This window comes from Anas acuta, chromosome 7, assembly GCF_963932015.1.
Source record: "Anas acuta chromosome 7, bAnaAcu1.1, whole genome shotgun sequence".
NCBI lineage: Eukaryota > Metazoa > Chordata > Aves > Anseriformes > Anatidae > Anas > Anas acuta.
Window position 1 is genome coordinate 2,473,493 of NC_088985.1, and position 23,134 is coordinate 2,496,626.

The 23,134-nt window shown below is 40.6% G+C and overlaps 1 long non-coding RNA gene across 6 annotated transcripts in view; it reads right to left on the bottom strand.

Annotated features, from left to right (window-relative positions):
• LOC137859677 (uncharacterized) overlaps positions 1-12,056 on the bottom strand; it is a 53,762-nt gene extending 41,706 nt beyond the window's left edge. Inside the window, exons 1-3 of one of the 6 annotated variants that reach the window (XR_011098462.1) lie at positions 11,657-12,056; positions 9,162-9,307; positions 5,102-5,209 (exon numbers count right to left, since the gene is read on the bottom strand). This is a non-coding gene — a long non-coding RNA (uncharacterized lncRNA). The remainder of the gene's footprint in view (positions 1-5,101; positions 5,210-9,161; positions 9,308-11,656) is intronic. The other 5 variants (XR_011098458.1, XR_011098459.1, XR_011098460.1 and 2 more) reach the window with 5 other exon arrangements.
• Positions 12,057-23,134: the final 11,078 nt, after the last annotated feature.

Sequence of the window (23,134 nt, forward strand, 5' to 3'; positions counted from 1 at the left end):
GCAGGATATAACATCGGCTCAATGCACAGTCAAAAAAAACCAAAAACGAACAACAAAATATCGTTATGCTGCTGTCTAGATCCATGCTTTGTCCAGAATTCAGATATTTTGTGTAGTTCTGGTTCTCTGCACCCATTCTTCAAGAAGATAGACTGATTCAGGAGAAAGTTCAAGGTGGGACATCAAGGATGGCCAGTGTTTTTGGAAGAGCCCATTCCTTTACACATGGAATGACTGCATAAACTGATACTTCCTCATCTAGAAAGAAGTCATCCAGGACAGCATCAGTTGTCTATAAACTTAAAAGTGGCAAGGAGACCGCATAGCAACCAGCTGCAGCCTGACTTCCAGCACAAGACCTGGCGGTTACAATAAGGCAGCAGGTTCAAGAACAAAGGGCTTTGTTTTGTTTCGATGCACTGTTTATTTAAACCATGCAATTCTTGAACTCTGGATGTCATGGATGTGAACAGTTCACATTTGGTCAAGGGGAGGGTGCCCAAATTCGCAGAAGAAAAGTTCACTGAGCTACTCAGCACTCAGAAAAATATGGGGCTTTGCAGGTTCCTTGAGTTACAGATGCTGGTAGTTTTTTGTTTGTTTGTTTTTTGTTTTTTTTTTTTTTTTTAAATCATCCTTCTTACATTTTTACAAAACAAGTGCTACGTGAACACAAAAATAAGCTACTATTTTGTCTTTTCACCTAGGAATTTTATGTGAGATGAGAGCATATTTCCAGCCACTACATCATTAATTAATTCAGGATTGAAGACATCAGAAAAAAAAAATACTTCGTTTATTGGATTTTAGCCCTCTAGTTTGCATTGTAAAGGTATCATATGACCAAAAAGTCTCCCAGCATAAATCTTGAATTGAACTCTTATTGTGGAAAATGATCCCAAAATAGGAAAGTGCACCTATTTCAAAGCATCATCTGGCAGGAGAATACTACTTACAAAATATATTTTTTGTAATGTATGAAGGTACTAAACTGCTCCAGCAAGTCCTATTTATATATTAAACTAAAATAATATTTGAATCTCCATTGGGGCTGGACTTCCTCTCCTTCCTTATAAGTTTTTTAAGCTGCTTATTGAACTGGCCCTACAACGGTCCCACACATTGCTTTACCAGTGTCCCCTTTTGATTCTCAGACTGGTAAGGAATCTCAGCCTATTTAAAAGTTTTCCACAGCTTCACATAAGATCACACATTGCAAAATGTGTGCAGGGGCAGCCTCCTCAGCACTTCTCTTGCCTGTTTGCCTCCTTATGCAGTCCCATGCATGATGAGAGCACCCATATTCAGTCCCATACCCACCAAAACCCTTGGCCTTTTCAGCAGCAAGGCCATTCACCCAGCCTGTGCTCAAATTGGTGTTACTTTAGATACTGAGCATGGCACCTCTCTTGTGGAACTGCATTAGCTTTCTATTGGCTCCTTCCCCAAAAGTTTTTCAAGACCACTACTGCCCCAGCCCCCAGATTTAGTGCAAACTGCATATTTGCTAAGGGTGTACTGTGCTTCATCTTCCAGGTTGCTGGAAGATAATGAATACCAGGTGCTTCACTCTCATCTAGGTGTGAGGTGGACATATGGATTGTCATCACTACCCTTCGATCCTGGTAGTTCTGGTGATTTTCAGTCCACCTGGCTGCCTGTTTGTCAGGCACATACCTTTTCCCAGCTTCCAAACAAGAACACCATAGGAGATCCTGTCACAAGATCTTCTAAGCAAGTTTGTGTTCCTTGCTCTCCCCTCAACCACACAGTCATTTCATCACAGAAGGCAATCCAACGGACAAGCACAATTTGCTCTCAATATATGTAATAACTGCCCTTCATTATCCTCTTGCTCTTAAAATCTTTTGAAATAGAACAAAAGAGGATGAGTCCATGGCTTTCCTAGGGACTGGGATGAAGCTGAGCAACCTGTAGCTACCCAGGTCACTGTTTTTTCCTTTCTTAAACATTGATGCAACCTTGGCTTTTTTTTTTCTTCCCAGTTGTAAACAATTTCTCCCAATCACCATTACTTTTCATAGACTGCAGACAGCTGCCTTGCAGTCACATCGGCCAACTCTTTCAGCACACTCAGAGATAGCACGTTTGGCCCTGTGGGTTTGAAGTAACCAGATTCCATACCTTAACACTCAGGCTGTTGTTGCTCTGCTGCTGGCTGCCCCTCCTTCCCAAAAATGTGGCACACTGTGAACCCTGTTATTCTAATGGGGAGACAGTTTTTAAAGCCATCCAGCTCACATTCTGATAACATGGCTAACTCTCTGCTGCATGGAAAATAACGAGACAGTGATCAGAAAGTTATCAACAGAATCTGCAGGAAGTGTGCATTCATATATGCACTTTATGGATTCTGTGTTTTCAGCCTCAACTGCAAAACTAGCTGCTCGTGAAGCAGTCACACTGCTGGTTTCTAGCACGTTCTCTGATCCACTTTCTGTTCTGCTCTCCATAGAGTAGACAGTCTATCATTTTAGTACGGCTTCAGTTTTTACCTTAGTAACATCATATACCACTAGAAATGCACATTTCCTCAAGTGGGAGATGACAGTATAGCCCACAGGGAGAAATCTGGCTCTGAGGGAACCTTCATGTGGATTTGACTGGATGTTTCATTTACACAAACTCTTTGCAGCTTTTCAAGAAACCCTCAAAGTGCAGGGATCTGTGGGGTGAAGTCCTGCATCTGTTTGGGTTGCGTATTTGCGTTGCCTTCCTGTTCCTGTTTTCCCTCTAGCGTGAAGGCGTCATGGTTCCTAGCACCAGCCCACACATATCGCACCCTGAATCACAGGATGAGAACCCGGACCAGAGGTCAACTCCAACAAAGACACATGCTGGCAGAACAGGGTTCCATGAGATGTCTGCTAGAAGCCTGTCACCCATTTGGCTTTGGGCTTCCCTGGAGATGTACATCTATAAGTGCGTTTTGCAGCTGATGAGCTAGGTCATCAGCTAACTAAGGTCATTTACATAGTGGAAAACACGTAACATTTTCTGTCTTCACAGAAGAAAATGCCTTTGCATTCCAACATCTGACTGTAGACCAGACAGCTAAAATATTAGTGCATTATTTACACATTGAAGTATATCTGCCCATTTATTGCAAAGTCCTTTGATAAATCTGTGTGCTTCATTAATAATAACGCAAGTAGACTTTGCGTTTGTCTTAGAAAATGAGCTATTCATATACACTGAGATTAATTTCTACATAATTACATACAGGGGACAGGTGCCAAGGATTTAGAAGAATATTGCTGTACATAAGCCAACAAAGATCAGGGGAAATTTGAGACAACTCCTGAGGGAATCTGATGATGCAAAAGATGCACCATTAATGAGCCACTTAACTGCAAGTACCTCAACATGAAAGACTGATGTCAAGGACTGCAGCAGACATTCATACGAATGCTCCATAGAGTAGGGAGTTCTGTGCCAATAAACTCACTTGTACTCTGCTTGTAAATCCAGCTCCAGCTTGTCCAACCACTCAACTGCTTCCAGTAACTCCAGGTTTGGCAGTATTTGGGAAAATTATTTTGGGTTCTTTTTCACTTCATGCAAAGAAGGGAGGTGGTGGTGGTGGATTTTCTACTGCCCAACTCAAACTGGAGTTGTATAGTCTTGAGAAGAGGAAAGGCACTCCAATCTCTGCTAGGTCCTAAAATAGTGCATCAAAAAGCTTAAGAAGTCTGGGCTGGCTAGTTTTATTTCCATTAGAGGACACGTGGTGGACATACTTCAGAGTAGTATTCTCTATTTATCAGAAAAATAAAGGATGAAAAATAACTAATGGTTTAAAAAAAAAAAAAGACAAAAATGAAGCACAAAATATATGGCAAAAATGGAGCACAGTCTCACCTTTTCAGCTAGTCACCGTATATATTTATTTTATCTCCCTTCTCTCCTCTTGTTTAGATTTAATGGACGTTAGACCCTTACTGACCTCTGGTCCTACAGGCTGTATCCGTGACTTGCAGCAGCCTGAAGACAAAAAGTTTGTGCTGGCACTAATGCTCACAGAAAACAGTTGGCATAAGGGAAAAAAAGCTAGTTTAGTATAAAAATACAGCTGTTTGCGCAGTTGCTGCAATAAATGCTGAAGTAATTCAATTTACTTGTCTCAATGTCTTTTTTCCATGGAAAGTTTATGGTTTGTCATTAATTCTGCCTTTCACATCCAGTTTGCTCAAGAAATAGCACAATACACTTCTATGTTATTTCTTGCTTCCTCATTCCCTGAAGAGAGAGTTTGCAATGCCTTTATGCTTGATGGGGAAGACAACACTGACAGGGTTAAACATGAGGGTTTTGGTCAAGCTCTTTTCAACAGGAAGTGACTGAATATCTGCTTGCTTCTTATATAAAAAAAAAAGAAAAAAAATAAAGGTTTTGGTGGGCTCTCTTCTACCTTTGATTGATACTAAAGATCATGGAAGTCTTGGGAACTTACAGTTTTGTAATGCATAGAAACACATGTCAGATCCTGGCGGCTGTGCTGTAATCCAGAATTTGCTTAGCCAGCTTCCAGAGGACTTTTGCTGCCTGTAAAACACCTCCTCAGCTCAGTAGCTCAGCTACTTCACTCAGCTACTTCATTCTACCTTAGGCCACAAGATCAAAGCATCAGGAACAAATCGGATGATCTCTTTACAAGTTCAGGATAAACCTAGCTCACTGTAAAGCTGCATGAAGCAAGGAAGACCCGTCCACTTGTTTTCTACACCAAGCAAAGCTCAGGAGATGCAAGGATACTCTCTCATGTATGCACAGAGCAACATGGGCCTGAGATAAGCTGTAGGGCAGCACTGCAGCTTCCTACCAAACCTTTTGTCAGATTTCAGCATATAAACCGGACATCAATACTTGGGTGTTTGTGCTGCTGGACCTCTAATTTCCAGCCACAAGTGACAGGATGAAACTCAGTAGGGAGGAACAAAACATCCTGAATCCATCTAATTCTGTGGGTCTAACTCAGGGTCAGCCATGAGTGGACAAGTCTTAAGTCAGTCCCAGTGACACAATTCCTACAGGTTGTTCATGTACTGCCATGGTTAAGGGAAGGTGGAAGAAGACTTACCACAGATTTGGGACCTGCTGTTCCAGAAGGAAAACAAGTTACAGGTGAGGCTGTCACTGGCAGGTGTGCCGTACAGCAGGACCTGGACCATAAGGAAACTGGATAAAACTGAAAAGAAATGGGAAAAAAAAAAAAGTAAAAATCACTAGGTGACAAGAAGGCAGAGTGCAAATGACAGGTGCTAGAAGCTGCTTTTCTAAGCAGCCAGATCGTGGTCAGGATACCTGCTGCTGCCATCGTCTCTTGGCTCACACCATCACTGCAGTCACCTTCTGAAAACCAACAGAAAACCAAACCCCAAACAACTCACTCAGAAACCAGAGACACACAAAGGCTGTGGCAGAAGATACTTCTGGACCATCAAAGAGGATAATATACCTAGAGGCTAAGTCTAAAACCAGTAGAAAATGCCTCATCTTTTTCAGTTATATGAGGCCTGCCAGAGACATTGCAGCTTTCTGTCATGATTGAGCCCTTCTATACACACATTCCTACTCATTTCTGCTATTAAAATCTCTTTTATTATCATACTATCTTTCTGTCAGGGTTTTGTGAATTACATTTTAATTCAACAGCACTTGGTTGTATGAACAATTAATGAGGGATGTACGTTATACAAACCTCATATTTTACTGATGAAGTACATCGGACAGACTGTATTAAGATTGAAGCACTTAATAATTATTAAGAGGCTAGTTATGGGTTTGACACATTTCCACGGTCTGCAAGAAATACTACTGTGCATCAGCCACACGTGTACACAACAGGACCGTAGCCCCCTTTGAAATGCGAAAGTCACCTCATTTGGCTATTTTACTGGGAAGGGTTTTTTTTTTCAGGTGTCATCTGCCCATAGTTATCGGTGAATATTTGTCATACGTTTTCCAGGACAAAGCATTTCAGCAAAAGCTCTATTTCTGCAAGGCACCACTTTCATTCCATAGCTTTACAGGGGATTTTTCGGCACCTTGTACTTGTGGTTTCTGATAGGACACGAGGCCAAAATCCATGTGAATTCAATTACCTGGGGAAAAAAAATACACTGTAGTTTCAGCAGTGTATTTGTTATTATGACATTGCTACAAGGGAAGGGAAATGAGGAATAAAACAGGCACCACTCAGCCACATCTCTAGAAGTGAATATTGACCAAGGTTCAATACATCACTGACAGCAAATCGAAGGTCATTCCCATCAACAGTTAAGTCGTGTCAGAAATTGACGTGCTGAATATGAAATGTCTCAGTAGGAAGAGCCAAGTTACAGAGAAATCTGTTCACCTTTCTAATCTGTTCAACAGCACAACAGACATTGAGAAAATGGTGAGCACATATTTAAGGTTCTGTTATGTCCTACTGTCTGCAATACCATTTTGTGTCAGTATTATTTTTGTTTTTGTAGCACTAGTAATGTGCTAATCCTGTGACATTATACTGTCCCGAGCAGACTGGCAGATCATGCATCAATATAAGGCAATCAGCAGCTCTTAGAGCACATCTTTTAGATGTTTAAAATATATATGGAAAAGAAAATATTAAGCACTATTATGTCATACTACATAATATTTAAAACAATGCTGGTTTAGTGTAACAGGACCTTTTTTTTTTTAATGGTATTTTTGGTACCTTTCCTCATCAACAACCAACACGCTGACACGTTAAGCACAAAGCCCTAAAACACAGAAAAACATTTACGATTTAATTCAATAAGAAATAAAAACTTCTCACTCAGTATCTGCTTGTGTGTATATAACAGTCGCATCATAGTACCTACCAATAACTGTGTTATTTTACAAGTGTGGCTTTTGCTAATTGTCCACTCACCTCTCCCACACTTTCTAAATTTGTCACATTTAAGATCTGGTCATAATTACGAGAAATCCACTATGCGGTCACATCTCTGTATAGAGCAGTGTTGTCACAATTTGTGATTACTTGAAAATAGAATAACATTTTTGCTGAGACAATAAAATACAGAAAGCCACTCTGCAAGTCTATTTAAAAGCTCTTTCTGTTTAATCCAGGGCTGCAGCCTGCACAGCGAAGAAACTGAGGTCAGTCCATGCTCCGTATATATAATTCATGCATTAAAACCAAAAACTAAACATAACCCAAAGTCAACTCCCTCAGGTGCCTGAAGCTTTTTCCCTGTAACAGATCTCACTTGGCATCCTCTCAATGTCATCCTCAGCTCCCAGCCCCCGGTGGCAGCGCACTGCCTGCCTGGAAAACAGTTTCAGCACCCCCCTCTACCCCCAACAAACGAAGAAATTCGGCGTTTCACGGCAGAACATAACTAAAACCGCGTTTCACGAGCTCCCTCTTCTGTCTTTTAACAAAAATCCTGGTGCGGTTAAAAGGGCGCTTTCGAGGAAGCACAGCCAGATCCTGTAAAGTCCTTGCTCATTCGCTAGTATTTTAAAGAGAGAAAATGCGACCTCTATTAAAAAAAAACTGAAATGATTTTCAAAAGTCTGGACCTATCCTGGGATAATTCAAACCCTTCCAGATCAAGACCCTGGTCCCACTATGTCAAGTACTAGTCCAAATGTAAAAATTACTTTTCCAAATAACAGCAGAGTCGAATGAAAAAGCAAACAGAAACAGAGATGCTGGCTCCTTCACAGGAGCTGCTACCAAATTGACACATAACTTTGCAACTCCACACCCCTTCTGACTCTTTTTACATCTCCTGGAAACTTAAATGGAGTGCCACAGACCGTGCCTGTCCCTTTCTTGGTTAGCATAATGACTACAGCCAGCCTTTCACATTCAAGCAATTGCTGGTGTTTTTCTGCAACCATTTTCCCGGATAAATCTTTGCTCCTTCATGATATGAACTAGAATAAATTTCTGAAAAAAAAAAAAAAAAAAAAAAAAAAAAAGGAAAAATAATCCACGAGTGTGATGGGATACTTGCCCCGGAACTAAACCTGTATTTGAAGGCAAGACATCTTTGGCCAGCTGCAATCTAAAATCCCAGTTGGCAGCCTGTCCCTGTTCAAGAGAAGTCAAGTATGAACCCAAACTGCACAAGCCACTGTTAGCTTGGTTCTGGACATGTCTCTTGGTCTTTCCTGCATCCTAGGAGAGAGATCCACAAAACAGAAGGTTCGCCACTGCTACTTAAAAGCTCATCCTTAAGTTTTACTTATCAGCAGTTTGATTCTCAATTTTGATTATTTTCCTCTTCTGTAACATGTTTTTTCTTCATCTTTACAAGTCACCTTGTGGGCTGATGTAACTCCATAATATACTTATCCTAACCTAATTTCTTTTGTAACCTTCAAACTTCTTTTCCTGAGGGGAGAAGGAGTTTGTTCTGAGCAAACCAGCATAAGAATTAGGTCTGAAACTTCAAGGTCTAGATATATTCAGGACAGAAGGATTTACAGACCAGTTTTCATAGACATGCTAGCTTTGCATCCATGCTCCAAAATAGTCTTAGCACGTACAAGTTCAGACATAAAATCCAACTAAGAGTTGATATCTCACTGTTTTGAAACGTATTTTTTTCCTATTCTTTCTACTTGATATTTCCCCCACCACCACCCCCTCAGGTATTTTATTTACTAGACACTGTTAAGCCTACCAACCTCAGTTTTATTGAAGATGTCAAAATTCTGCAGAACAGAAATGTATACTAACAACCTCTAGTGTAAGAAAGGTTCCTAAGGAATAGTATTTTCAGACTAAAACAACAGAAGATCTAGAAAAGCATAATTTCTTAATATTACAAAGTTGCTTATGTGGATATTACAGCAGTGACACCTGAGACTATGAGCTTTCACACAATATTCCCAAGCCCATGCCAAGAAATTTAACAGTTGCATTCAAATCAGTATCAATCCAATTCTCATTGTAGAACTACATTTCTCTTAACAGTTAACGTACTGCTTAGGTTATCTTGGAGTCCAGGTCTAATCAAACAAAATCCTCAAGATCTCCAAAACACAGTACACAACCAGAGGTAGAATGCACCAGCCTTTACTTGCAATATTTTTCACAATGCTGTGGATTAACTGATGTTTCTTTGTCCTCAGGGAGCTTCAACTTTTCTGACCTTGTGAATTCCAGTTTAAATTTCTTGGATCCGCTGCCGAATTTCAGCATTGCTTGTCTTGACTCCTGTCCCCACTCTACAGTCTACAGGGGGCTTCTATTTGGCAATGGGAGTCTTGAGAGCCAGAAGTTAGCATACCAGCTCACCTACACAAAGGACAAACATCTTAGCACCCATAACACTTGGGCTGTGATGAAGAAATCAGAGAGCTCACCATAGGCATTTCTAGTGGTGTCCCCAAAGAAGGCCACCAGTATTACACCACATGTCTCATTTACAGAGGGATGTAATGCACCACAGGCAAGTCCACACAAAGCAGAAATATTCACCTAGCACATTAAGAGTCCATAAAACCGTAACAGCACTCAGATGGCCCCTTCATGTTACATTCGATATATGCAATTACAAGGAAACCAACACATTGCCAAGCTCCACACCTAGTGGAAAAAATATTCAGGTGCCAGCTGTGCAAGAACACACTAAAGCCAGACCCATGGGTTCAATGCTATAAGAGATCCTAGAAAGGAGGGTAAGGAGTTCTCCCCCATGCTGGTTGCTTCCCAAATGGTCACAGCTGCCTCACAGTGTGTTGCATTATTTGGAGTCAATTCTTTAAATGACTTATTTTTAAAAATGAAGGGTGTGTTACTGCTATATAGATAAGCATAAAAGAGTATTGGCCCAAGATTAAATGATGTTACCGTATTTTACAGCTGTGAATTTAAATATAACTATGGGCAGGGATAGACTGCCTCCCTGGGAACCTCTAACCACCCCCAACAGGACTGAAGCATTGCACTTGATCAAAGGCTGGTCACATTCACAACACTGATAAGGAGCTGCACTTATCAGGGAGTTGTTGTCACTTTTTTTTTTTTTTCCCTTTTTTATTTCTCACTTTTGTGAAGGTCCTGTAAAAAGGACACCGCTGTAGGATAGGAATGAGTAAGCCCGGTGCTATTTCCCTAGCAAGACAAACAATACCAAGGCTGTCATGCAAGGATGTGCTGCACACCACACACTTTGGGGTAGGACTTCTATAACTCACAGCCCAGATGCGCATAATTCTTCAGCTTACAGTGAGGCAGGACTCTCCTAAGCAAACCTCAGCAGTTTCCTACAAAGCCCTGCTGACAAGTCTGATCCTGGTATTTATTTCCAGTGTAATCTGAACTGTGGGGGAGGCTGACTGAAAGCCTCTCCTCTTCTGTCCTGGTATTCCTGTGCACTCCCTGCTCCCTTTTCTCTGCCCCTCATCCACAGTGAAGCTACAAGAGGAGATATCTTCTCCCTTTATACTTTGCTTACTTAAGATCCTCTGTTTGGTCTCCAGGCCTGCTTTACCAAGCACATGCTATCCCAAGAACAGCACCAAACAATTTAGCATCAGCATTTTTAACGCTGCATACTGGTCTGTATACTTTTAATTTACCACAAATGTGCATTATAATGGTACAATCACACTACACTGCAAACTGGGGCTCCATGCTCGATAGAAAATGTTTGTTTCTGTACTACTGACCCTCATGATTTTGCAGGGACCAGGGTTGATGAGGTAGTAACAGTGGTGTTAGTTTTTCACAAAACAAGAAGTCAACGTTACTCTTTTGAGTAGAAAGAATTAAAAAAAAATAAACTAAAAAACAAGCCAGTATAACTGGAACTCTGAAGCATCCCGAACAGGCTATTAACAGCTTGTGATCTAAAATTACTGTGGCTGGCAGTGCTTTTGTCTTTCTGTATCTGCACAAACACCTAAAAGAGCTTTAGAGTCTTTCACTGACTGCATCTGGCCACATCTTTCCAGCATCCAGACCCCTGCCCATTGTCAGCCCACCAGCCTACACTCACGTATATCACCCTGTTCACCTTTTTAACTACTGAATTTTCTCTACTCCTCCAGAACTTCTCCAGTATGATAAAATTTAACAGAAATCACTTCTAGTGATTTAAGGGTTTTCTAGTAGTCTAAGGTTTGCAGGAAACATAAACCTAGAATATAACAATTTAAATCTGTCACTTTAAAGTATTTTCTCCAAATAATAACAACATCTTCATCCTCCTAATATATTTAGTGATCAGAGTTTTGATGTAAAAATTGAATGAACAGATCAGAAATATATGAAGATGCTCTTTAAACAGGGAAAAGAAAATATTTGGTCAGACCAGCCAGTAACAGCAGCACAGCCAAAAGGCAAGAACAGGTCAAATTATATCGTGAACACTGATGTTGTAAACATAATTCTGTTTGTGTAGCTCCCAGATCTATATATATAACTGTTTGAATTCCTACATTATGTGTAAGAAATGCCCTTAAGAAAGAAAATGATGTAAAATTTATTGGTAGCAAAGTGTCCCTTTAGAAGGTTTGGAGCTAGTCTGCAGTTCTTTTAAGTAAATACAGAAAGTCCCACTTTCGCCCAGTAAACATGGAAACATTGTCAAGATCTTCAGAATAAATAAATAAGGAAGATTTAGAGATAAGTGCTACTTACCTTTTCTGAGACCCTGTATTTCCAGAAGAAATGTCTAATTTCAAACGAGCTTTAAAAACAAACTTTAAATTTGAGCAAATCAGCTATGTAAAACGTCAGATTTTCTTTCTTTTTTTTTTTTTTTTTTCTGGGGTGGAAAGACTAGAAAGCTGGCAGTATAAGGCAGGATATTCATTTCAGCAAAGAAAAGTCAATTACTTTTTTTGATAAAAACATTAAAAGTGTATTTAAAATACGTGGAAGCGTGAGGGCTCCTTGTGTATTCACTTTCCAAAAGACGTCTGCTCAGCAGCAAGGCCAGGTCCCTGTGGTCAGACAGCACAGCTGTATGCCATAGAGCCAGACAAGCAGACACAGTTGCCCTTAATGAGGGAAGAAACCCCTGAGCTTGGCACCTGGGTCTTGTAAATGCCAAGCTCTTCTTGTGAAAGGTCACTGCTCTCTTACATAACTGCAGGGGATGACAGTATGTAGCATTTGGGAAGTGGTGGGTTTTGTATTTGGACAGCAGTCAGGTTGATTAACCCAGAGGTGGATGTGCATTTTGCAGTTTGTACCTACAGCAAGCCTTAAAACTATGCTAAGGTTATTCATGATAAACTGGTTTATAAATGTAGGGTCTCTGTAGCACACCAGAAGAAAGAAGAGAGCAGCAGGTGCTGGCATGTGTCAGGACCCACTTGCCACGCACAAACTGCAGGCTGCTTTGGTCTCACACAGGAGGCTTTCAGCCTTTTAAACCACGGCCACCCTCAGAAAGGAACATTTCCCCACTGCTCTTGGTGGCACTGACTCTGCTATCCACTTCTCCTTGCTGGCAATCAGTCATGCGCTACAGCAGGAGCAGCTGAGAGGAGCTTCCCCAGCAAGCAGACACTGACAGCTCTGGCTCTCGGTGTACCATAGCTGACTTGCTGCAAGGGAAGGAAATTCAAAATTCAAAACTGAACTGTGTGTTCAAAAATGCATGGGTGGATTAATTTTGATTATTTTCTACCAATAGCAACGCATTGCAAACTATGCAACATTGCCAAGCAGATCTCACTTTTCACACACTGCTACTCGTAAGGTCTCAACTATGCAAGTGATCTGTAGATTTGTAACAAATAAAAGACTTCTTTTTTTTCCTCTTTTGTAACAAATAAAAGACTTCTTTTTTTTCCTCTTTTTTTTTTTTTTTTTTCCTAAAATACTCATTTCTGGATTTACATTCTTCAATTAGGAAAGAAAATAAAGAATGAAGGACAGAAAGCAATCATCCAAGATGAGGTTCAAAGGAGAATTATGGAAACAACGTACCGAAAGGAAATTATATTGTACTTTTCTTCCACTGCAGGATTAGATGAAAGTATTCAGTTTTTAAGGCATGGCTTTCCTTCATTTCTCTGTTGTCAATAGTGTTCAAAATATAATCAGCCCTGGACATAAGAGCTATGCTGTCTTCAAACACACATCTCACCACATCTTACACATCTTGGCAAGTTAGTTTATGTAAATCACCGTGGCCTTGGTTTATTTTTTTATTTTTATTTTTTTACTCTGATTTCCCTAGCCAATATAGTACTCCCTTTAGTGCTCCCTTTTAAATAAGAGGGAGTGAAATCTCTCAAATAACACTCTGTTCCTCTGCAGAACCTGATGCTGAGTTTGTTTTCCTTCTCCATGGACATTGTTGCCATCTAGTGTGATGATGTTATGACTACACTATTTTGGGTACAGAAAAAAGTGTAGGAAGCTGGTTTTTACTTACACTATGAGCCAGTGATAATGTTGACAGAACAGAATGAGAATGCAGTAGCAAAACACGGGAAAATTACAAAATTACAGTAAAGCTAAACTGAAACGTATAGCAGGAGTTATCAGAGAACTGTTTCACAAGCCAGGCAGTCACAATGACAGATTTGGCAATCATACACGTATGTGTAGAAGACAGCTTTTAACGATGTGACTGAGTACTGTACTGTACTTCTCACCTGCAATGTTCAGCTTCTAACTCAAAATGTTAAGTTCGCTCCTTTAAGACTTCCTTCCCTTTTTTGCCCCCTTCATTTTTTTGCTAACTGGCTAAAAAAAAATTAAATATATATATATATATATATATATACGTAACAACAACAACAACAACAAACTCCTAAAAAAACAAAAAGAAAATCAAACATTTGTAAAGATACAAATGGGAAGGGGAAAAGCAGCTAGAACTCCAGATGTGTTCATCCCCTTCCTCAGCTTTTGGCCAGGTTTCAGTGTTCGAGACAAAAGTAGCTTGATACCCTGTGCATTGGTACATAATTACCAGAAGAAACTGGTGCCATAATGACTCTGTTACCATGCATGCGAGCAGCTGTGGCTGATCAGATAACATCAGTTCTGAAGCTGAATCTGTGGCTTTGCTGCCTTCTGCTTCTTCTAACATATAATCGTTGCAGAGGACAAGCCAGATTGTAGTAGGCAATGAGAAGCTTTTAAGTGGCAGCGTATCTGGGGTTTTATACTTAAATGAAACTTTACTTTGCTGCATAAACTTTGCTGTGTCTCTTAAACAAAGTTAAATTGGTTAGCTATAGGAAGAATTGTCAGGGATGTATATATTGAGCCAATTTGGAGATATAAATATAATTAGGGGGAAGATTTTATTTGCTTGTAATAGTTAATTGAACTTTTATTCACATCTTGGCCTTTTCATTTGCTGAAAGTTTATGCGCTGGCATACAAGCCTGGTGAATTACAGCACTGTATAGGTGAATGTCGGCTGTGTAGCTGTGACGTGCCTTTATCAGGAGCTGTACCTCCCCATCACCTTCTACCAAAGAGTGTTCCTCTGCTGACACCAAGGAATTTATTTGCACAACTGCAGCATACCCCAAAACCTTGCTACTTGGACAGAGTTTGGGTGCAGGATGGAGGGCGCCGGGCCCAGTGGCTGCTGCTGCTGTCTGCTCATAACAATGCCTCAGTCTTAAATTGGAGCGACCACAGTGATTCTTTCTTTGCTGGGCTCTCAAAACTCTCATGCACCAGCTGAAGCCTAGGGGACAACTTCTGATGCTGGTGGGTTTGGTAGCTGCCAGAAAAACACACTTTTTGAGCTGTCCTATATTGAGCAGCTTCCCTTGAGATGTATTTTTTATTCAAATAGCACAAGCAAAGGGAACATACTTCAGAAATCAGGTCATGTTACAAAGTGACATGAAGGAAGGTGGTAGCCTAGGGGGATGATGTGGAGAAACAGGCAGCTGCTGGGAGTTTTACCAGCCCAGCTCATCCAGCATACAAGGCAGATTGCTTTTCTGACAGCCTGCAAAGTGTGGATGTGCTGTGTTGAAGGCAGCCAAGGGACCATAGTGTGGATAGATCTAAATGTTTTCTACCATAACTGAAGTGTTGTGACAGTTTTGATGTGCAAACTCGAAAAATGGAAGTCATAGGCATAGCATTAGAAACAACGTGCAACGTACCCCTTTTATTTTAGCATGTAACTTAGCATATATATTTATTCCATTACTGTGTTCAGTCTTATTACTCCCGGCAAATGAGAAATAAGTCATTTGGAAATGTTATAGAAATTGGGATTTTTTAGAAGCAGCCAAAACAGCTCAAAGTACCATGTACATGTACGCCAATTTTTGCAAAGCTATGTATTGGATGAGTTTTACACTCAGGTCTCCCAGTAGAGTAGAATGGAGACTCAAGAGTTAAGTGCAAGCAACTAAAATACATCTGAGCGTACAGCTGCAGATTTTGTGAAGCTTATGTGGATGCCTTTGTCAGTCCCAAGTGGATTGCTTTGACTCATTATGCCCATACTTGTTTGCATCATTTCTTATATGCTGACTTTGCAAAAGAAAAAAAAGCAGCTTTATTTATTTGTACAGCATTCTTAATGTTTTAAAAAGTGACCCTTTAGCTTCCTACTAAAAATGAGAAAATTGTTAAACTTGAGGGAGGGAAGAGGAAAGGAGAGGAGCAGCCCCACAGCAATGCAAAAACAAGAGTAGGATGCTGCTTGTTTTTAATAAACCCACTCAATTTGACCATCTGACCACTCCTTTTATGGACAAAAATGAGTTTTTTCCCAGGACTGCTTTTGTAACTGTGCAAAAATAGTCTTCGTTTTTTTTTTTTGTGAGTCACTTAGAAATACCTATACCCGAATGCAAATCTTTACTGAAAAATCCTCCCCTCAAATATTGCAACGATTGCCACATTTTCAGTTTTTCTCTGACAATGATTACTTTGACGTTCACATAATTATTAATATCTATATATTTTATTTTATTTTATTTTTTAAATACAAATACAACGGAAGCCCCAGAGGTTGCCTAGGCTGGTTATTGCATGGATTTAGTGCTCGCCTCTGTAAGACACTGAAGCTCCTGCCTGCTTCACTGCTGTCCTGCGGCGACATCTCCTGGGCCCTGTTCAGACTGCACCAAGACGCATCCTGCGACCCTGGTGGAGAGCAGCCTGGAAACCCTCCAAACCCTGGGCATGAAGGTACTTCTTAGCTGGACCAAAAAGTCACTCTTCTGTTTTCCCTCAAGGTTTATTCTCCTGAGAGATTTCTTGGCTGGCCAAAACTTCTGCCTAGCAAACAAGCACACCAGCCCTCCCCCTGTTCCCAAGGCCTGGCTCTTTTTACAGAGTTTATTTTGCACCACTTCAACCAGTCACAAAGGAGGGTTCAGGAGCAGGGTCTGGTGTGTAAGCCATGTCTTGGCTCCCTGATGTGACACATCTTGAACAGTGCTGCTTCATCCAAAGGCTACTTCAATTTCCAAACCTAGCTATATCCCCAAAGCCTTTTTTTTTTTTTTTTTATAAATTATTTTCTTTTTCTTTTTCTTTGAAATGGCAAAACAGTAATACCCCAAACAAGCACTTTTATTGTGTAGGTATAGAGAGGACTCTAAGACAGTTGCCCAGGCTTTGGCCTGCACAACTCCTGTAGGTATGGAGGTGTTCTGCTCCCAGCTCCTTCACAGCACACCTGCGAGGATGTCTAGCCAAGAGTTCCTTGTCCCTGTCTCACCTGGCATGTTGTTTTGATACAATGGTTTGCTGGTCCTCAGGTGGACATGCGTTACAGCTGATGTAATGACTGCTCGTCAAAAAAAGGTGGACTGGTTTGCCACAGGACACGTCAACACCCTATCTGGCAGGGCCTCGAGACACCAATTCTGGCAGATGAGCTCAAGGCATCCACTGGGCCACCCCCAAATCCCTCTGAATGCCCAAGTAACTGCAGAAAAAAAAAAAAAAATCACTCCTCTTTTGCCAGGGGCCCCACAGCAGCAGGAGTCTGGGACCTTCCACGTGTTACACATGCCCTGGGACACCTCACCAGAAAACATGGAGACGGCTTACTGAGGTTAGCTGCCTTCAGAGTCAGGTGGCTGCAAATTAGGAGGCTTTGCAATATAATTTTGGAGTTAGGCTGCACACTGAAACCATGTTAGCTTACCTGTGTCCTTTGAGAACAGGTCTCAGCTTTAGCTGAGCTGATCAGTAACTTCACCCAGACCTCGTCTGCTGTAACCTCGTGGATAATGAACTGGAACAATGCAAACACAGAGGTGAAGAGTCCTGTGTATTTAACAAGTGAATACAAAACTGCCAGCACCTACTCTGTCAAGTAAGTAAGCCTGCAACAAAGGAATAGACTTGATGGTACATAGAAAAGCCAGTAATAATTTAAAAAGTGGTGCTAGCTGCTGCTGGTTTCAATTCAAGTCTCGTCACACCTAAAAATGATGCCCTGTGACCTAGTGCCAAACTACCTGTTTCGTGGAGCATCGGCACAGATGGATGGTATCTGGCCTGTCACAGGGCACTAATTTTCTCGGTTTTCTTCCATATCAAGCCAAATAGCATGGGCGGGAAGCAGTGCTTTTGGTCGTTTTGGGTCTGAGTCGCATGTGTCCTCAGACAAAAGGCAGAGTGAGCTGCTGCTCTGCACTGACCTGCAGCAACTATGGGGTGGTGGAAACAGGTGAAAAAGGCCCCACCTCTTCAGTATTTCAGACCTGGAAATCCAACAAGCACACAAGAAAAACAAAGGCACTGCTTCAGTGCAGGTGTACTTAAGATTTTCACCAACAACTCGACAACTGCCTGATGCCCCATGTCTGTCTCTCCTCTCTAACTGCTTCTAACTCCCTCTGATGATTTTTCTTCCAAGAAAATGTCGAGTTTTACACATGCTGCAGGTAAATAACCAAAACCTTCAGTTAGTTTCTGGGTGCAGCCCAACAAATGCTTTTTTTTTTTTTTTTTTTTTTTTAGCTTGTCCATGCAACAAAGTCTGATGCCTGCCCTGTTCCCTCAAGGAGAATAGGCTGGGCATCTGTACACTCTCCAGCCCTCCTGGAGATGCCCAGTCCACTAGAAGTCATCCAAACTGTGGCTTTCTCCTGGTCACCAGAACACACCAGACAGGGAGGACCACGGATGCTTACAAGGGTAAGGGTGAGAGGGAAGCCTTACAAGTAACTGCATGTTTAGTGCATTGGTAGGGAAACAGCTTATAACCCTAAAGTACTTCCAGAGTAGTCCTGTGGGGCCAACCCTTGGTGTGGGGTGGTTTAATGGAAAGGACACCTCTTTCAAAAAACTAGCCTACTTAAAAGTGCAGAACTTTTGTACGGTTTTTGTACACTTTTTTTTTTTTCCTTCTCACATTGCAGAAAAGAGCTACAGGGTCCAACAGGCTTTGCCCAGAAATGCTGCTGTGTCAAAAATGTAGGGTATTGAGCCCCTGCGGTAATTCTTCCTCACTGTTGACAAATGGACATGGAAGCAGGAGCTGCTGCAATTGGGAAAAATAAATAAATAAAGCGTGGTGTGAGCCCTCAAAGGAGGGGGGAGTATTTCTCATCAGCAGGTAAGACAGCCTCAACACTAATTCAGCCTCAAAATGATGCTACAAGAACCAGACATCCTAATTTTCACTGTCTGAAGCTGAATGTGGTCACATTTGTGCTGGGGATGGAGTGACCTGGCAGAATCAGAACCATGTATATTACCAAACAAATTACTGTGTGCTCAAGAAAGCCCTCTGCTTTGCAAAGGAGATGTTGAAGCCCACAAGCACAGCTGCCCTCAACAGCTCATTAGTGGATGAAGTTATTAACAAACCCACAGTGGAGGAGTAAAGCAGAAAACACATTATGAGATGAACAACACACAGAAGATCATTTGCAGCTCCATAAACCATCCCACACAGTGCCCAGACTTTTGTACACTTCAGTAAAAACAAATTTGAATACATTAGAAAGGAGAAGGAAAGTGGCAGTGGTCAGATGAAGAGAGGCTGCATCTTTTTGCAGAAGACCAAGGCACCAGTTTGGTGTCAACAGCCACGGTGAATAGTTCTGGTCTTTCCCATAGTGGAGCTTTCACAGCTCCACTAACTTGTTTCCTCACTCCTACTTGTCACAATTGAGAAAAAAAAAAAAAAAAAAAAGCCTTTTTCACATATTTCTCATCCTCCACACTCACCCCTCTCCAGTACTATGTTTCGTTAAAGGTGTGATGAAACCCTCAGTTCGCAACCTCTGATTTTAGAGCTGCAATAAATGCAAGAAAAAATCAATCCTAATGTTTTTAATTGTTGGTGTTCTCATACAATTGCAAAAAAAATCTGCCAGAGAAAGTCAGCACATACTGTGATTTGTGCTTCGGGTCTAACAGAGAGCTATATGTTTAATTTACAGACCAGAAGGGAAAAATTAGACCGGATGAAATCATACATACATCTTGCTATTATGGCACTTACCACAAGGGGGACTCTTCTACAATTTTACAGGACAAAATAATTTCAAAGAGAACGGTGTGGGGGGAAGGATGAATAAATCAGTTCTGCAGCTGAATATGCGGAGACCATTTTAGGCTTTACATTTGTAAGCCCACAGGAGCTGTTAATCTGCAAAATTCATTAAAAGGTACCAGTTCATGTTCATATCTAACTGCTGTTCTGGCTCCTTTCAGTCCCTGATTTTATAATGTGTGTTTAAAATTCCCAGAATCCTACTAATTTTTTTAAAAGGGAAGGGGACGTAATAGAACTTGCTGGGCCACTAGACAGAAAACACAAAAACAAAAAAACAAGAACACAGACACACACACATGCACACAACAGAAGGAAGCAAGCAAACAAACAAAACAAAACAAAGCAAAACAAAACAAAAAAGAAAGGAAAAAAAAAAAAAAAAAAGCATCCATAGAAACTTTTGATTGTATTCCAGGCTGAAGAACCCACTGGGCTGGGGGAGAAGGTGCGTGGCCCCGTCCTGATAAACTTGAGCCTTTGACTAAGGCATAATGAACTAGCAGGACAACTTAAGGTTGCTGCTAGCATGCACGTTTCAGCATGGTTTGCTGTACTGCTTACTAATACTCAGCTACAGTGAAAGCTCAATATTGCACTGCTACTAACATCCCTTTCTACCTTAGCTACCTCAGATACAGCACATTGTGAGGCATCATTCCAGATGATATACCAAAATAAATAAATAAATAAAATCAAGCTTCAAGACCACAAGCTCCATTCCTTTTAACTTTTAGAAAGTGAATGTAACAAGGACAAGTTATCACCCTGAATTGTCTGCACAGTGCCTTTATTAGCTAGGATGCCAAAGAAACCTTGAGTATCTATTTAGCTAAAACTCTGTTATTGTGAAACTACATTTAGTGGGATGCTGTGGGCTTATAGTGACGGTCATGGAAAATAGCACCAAAAATTAGAGTATTAACTGACTATTCAAATAAAGTTGTAGGTGACCTTACAATTACTTTAAAAACTTCCCCAAATAAGAGACATTATCATTCTAATTAGAAGTTCATTACAGTGGGAAAAAAATTATTACACAGCTGCCATAATTCTCATGATGAGTGAGGAAATAATTGTTCTTACTCAATGCATTAAGTTCCTATTATATCTTCAAAACCTTAACTAAAACCAGGAGTCAAAGGTTTCTAAGTCTATGCTGGAGGACAGCACATGAACTATTCTACTGGTTGAAGTGCAACAATAAACAGGGTGAGCACATGCATATCTCATGGCAGGTCTGCATCTCATCAGACAACGACTCTTGTTTTCTGAGATCTCAGCTGTGTATCACAGCAGGGAAAGAAAGTAATGTGCACCATCAGCAAAGGAAGTGTTTAAGTATTTGGATTTCTCTCATCTGTCCCTCTGCCACCCACACCACAGTCACATCGGGTGTCCCAAGTCCACCAGGACAGCCCCAGCCATCAAGAAAGAACTGAGCACGTCCTGCCTGGCCATCTGTTTGAGGCCAACTGAATGGGTAATGGCTGAATTCCTGTCTTCCTCTAGGGGCATGGAAGCATTACTCTGCTTCTCACTTTCTTCTACCCAGCTGTCAATTTTCCTGAAGCCTGTGGAAACATAATTAATTTGGAGACTACTAACCCTCCTTCAAATTTGGATGGAATCAGTTGTTTGGTTCAGAAATTATTTGGAGCAGGAGTGACAGGTGAGTCGACACTGCAGTCACTTACGTGTTGTTTCCCAAGGAAATCAGACTGAAAATGAGAGTGACAACAACATTAGAAAAACAGAGGTCCTCAAATCTTTTGAGAGCTAATTAGTACCTCACAACAGTTGGACTAATTTTGAGCAGGCATCTGGGAAGCACTGGGTGATATATGTGCATTTGTGTGACGATACTGCAGTGCTGGGAGAGAGCATCTCCCACAAAATGTGTGTGTGACTACAGCTAGTGGGGTTCTTAGCCAAATATAAAGAGCACAGTGAAATCTGGAAATAAAACTACCGTTTGGAACAGAGCTTGAATTCCTGAAAGTAGGGGCAATACAACATCAGTGAGCTAAAACACCAGCCAGACTTCAGATGTCTGTGTGGGATTACAAAACCAGAGATTTTAATGCAGTCTGGCAAGTTTAAAGACAAAGAAAGGTTGATATGTAATACAGCATAGGAAGAAGGCACCATAGAAACACACCTTGGAAGTGATGAAGCACAAAGTCAGTAGGAATTGTTCTTAATTTCTTAAAACCAAAGTCTGAATGTTGTCATGGAGTACGTAAGAAGTAATTTGTGCACTGAAGGAGAAGCAGCAATAGCAACCATGATACAAGAGCATTTTCTTCAGCCTGCCTTGCAACTTAAAATGAATGAAAAGTGCTACTATAAAATCTTTTTCTCTGTTTTTGAAGTTTTTTAGATCAAAAATAATGCTTCTTTCTCTGGATTCAGCTAGAAAGAGTCTGGAAATGTTATTAAGAATGACTGTAAAACATTAATATCTTTCTTGTATCTTTCACAAAAGATAAATCATGTCTGCAGCATTTATACAATGTCAACTGGGAAACAGAAGTAATCCATTCCCTCTGGTTTTCAAATCAGTAAATTCATAGGCTAGAACTAGCAATGTTAACACAATAGTACTTGTAAAGGTATGGCTTTACAAGAGTAGCTTGCTCAGGCTGGAATTTTAACAATACTGCATTTAAAAATGGGGAAAAATAATAAAACTACATTATAGTGTTCAAATTTCTATGAAAATCCATTACCTGATACAGTGAAGTTATTGGTAGAAGCATGAGACTCTTGCTTCTAATGTCCACATCTTTTGTTTTTCAGTTTTTCCCCCTTGGTTTAAGGAGTGTGTTTTCCTCTTCAGTTTAGTCACATAGAGCTGTACTCAACTGTAAATAAGATCTTCCCAACACTATCTGCCTAACCAGATCTTTTTTTGCTTTTAATATAGATGCCACCTTACCTAGAAAGGCAGAGAGGGATTAAAGACCACCTAAGCTCTTGCATAACTGCTCAGCTGATAGAAATGTCTCTATTATTGCACAGTCCAAATACAAATAATCTCTATCACCGGCAAAAGCACAGAATACGTATCCACCAAATGTGGTTTGTGGTACAGTGATGCCACGGTGATGCTACGTTACCCGAGAGAAATGTCACAGTACTGAATTATTTGGCAAAAAAGGGAAGTAGGTAACTTTCAGCAGAAAATACAAGAAAAATATGTAATAAATAATTTCCTTGAAATACAAGGAAATGCAGCTACAAAAAAAGTAGGCCAAAGCCTACTGGGAAGATGCCAAACTCTGGACATTTAGGTGTAACTACAGGAAAAGCTCCTAGAACTATCATTGATAGTTCTCAGAAATCAGAGCACAACCCAGAACAAGGCAAAATAATTGGCAATATAAATTAATTAATTAATTATATTTATTTTTCATTTCTAAATTAAATTAATGGCTTATTTATTAAAATTATTATATTCATTTATTTTTAATTATTATTAATTAAAATAATAGGCAATAGGCATCATCAGTCAAGGAACTGAGATCATGGCAGAGATGGCATTTTTCTAATACATCCTTGCACGAAATAAAAAGGTAGGGAAGGCCATATGCTCCTTCTATGTAAAGCCTACTGCAGAAGTTGCTTATAGAACAGGCAGACAGAAAATT